General features: G+C 35.2%; 1 protein-coding gene across 2 annotated transcripts in view; it reads left to right on the forward strand.

The window, feature by feature from the left end:
* The window catches only part of LRRC49 (leucine rich repeat containing 49), a 131,408-nt gene that overhangs the window by 76,597 nt on the left and 53,323 nt on the right, over positions 1–1,488 (forward strand). The window lies entirely within an intron of this gene.

A 1,488-nucleotide genomic window follows, 5' to 3' on the forward strand; every position in this document is an offset into this window, starting at 1 on the left:
AGGAGAGATGATTCAAGAACACTGTTTAGGCCAGTGATTTGAGCCCTTCCACATGAGACCCAAATTCAAGGGTTTAATGGCACTGCCATCTTTTCTGTTTTGTGAATGGTTCTGTGCCTCTGAATTTAGAACCATGTTTCCAAATTTGATTTATTTTTTATTACTATACCTGAAAACAAAATGATTTGTTCTGGATTGAATGAAAGGTTTTATTCAATTTGGAATAATACCAAAATGATTTGGTTTTGAGGGAACTCAAAACATTTTTTTTATTCACTTCAGCGCACAAACTGAAGAAAATGTAGACTGCTCTATGGCGCTGTCTCTAAGTACGAGGGGTCAGAAATCCAACAGTTTGGAGTCTAAAGAAACTGCAATAACTGTAGCTAGAAGGCAGAAATGGAGGGGTGTGGGGGGATGTAATTAGACACCAATAAAACCAAGAGGGAAAATGAAGAATTTTGCCAGTAGGTGCTGCATAATGAAATTGATAGGCTAGAAAAAAAATGGGGGTGAAAGTGTAATTTATGGAGTCTAAGAATATATTAAATGTATATTATTTGTATACATCTTACCAACTAGATGATTTATTTCTTAGTAATTAAGTTTTTAAAAATTCTATGCTATATTTATTCTATTGTTTCTATCTTTAAAATCAGTACTACATTATATTTATCTTTGTACCATGGAAAATATACATTTTAAGTTTTGTTTTTAAAATTGTTTTATATTAGTTCTTTTTTATTAAAGTGAGGAGAAATAGACACAGCTGCCCACAAACCTGACTGATATGTTTGCCTTCCTACTCAGTGAGAGAGAATTTAGTGACATTTTTATGAAAGTGTGATCTGCTTTTGTTTCTGGTCCTGAAGCTTTGAAGCATGTTTCCTTGCAGTAAGAGACACTTGTTTGTCTTGATGCCCTAAATCTTTCTCAAACCACTTTACCAGTGAAAATTCCCATTGGAGGAATGAGGGCATGTATTATTCATGTGTAATGCTGTGCTCGCTCAAGCTTGAACAGGAAATTGAAGGTTTTATACTTTAGTGGAGGTTTCTTTCTTCTCTTTAAAAGGATAAAACAGCATAACAGCCAACTGTGGTTACCTTTTAGTTGCTTCAAAAAAAAAAAAAAGAAAAAAAGCTTCTTCCCACTCCTATGGAAATATCCGTGCTTTCCTTTCATGTTCAGATTCTACTTTCCGTTTCCTGTCGTCTTGGAAAGCCTCACAGAATTCTTCACTTCTCGATCAGGGTGCTGTGGTGCACTTGGGTGCCTTGAGATCCTTTCAAGGGTCCTGTGGGGTGCCATGCAATGTTAACATTGTTAGGTATGCAAACATGATTCACAAAATAAACCCAGAATTTTCAGATAGTTCAGAATGTCTTAACACTATGATTTCCTATTATAACTTCTCTGAGTTCTTTGCAACAGAAGAATTACTGTATTATTTTTGGCATTTTCCAAGGGTGCCTTGAGTCTGTTCAG

The sequence above is a fragment of the Alligator sinensis genome, unplaced genomic scaffold (genome assembly GCF_000455745.1).
Source record: "Alligator sinensis unplaced genomic scaffold, ASM45574v1 scaffold913_1, whole genome shotgun sequence".
NCBI lineage: Eukaryota > Metazoa > Chordata > Crocodylia > Alligatoridae > Alligator > Alligator sinensis.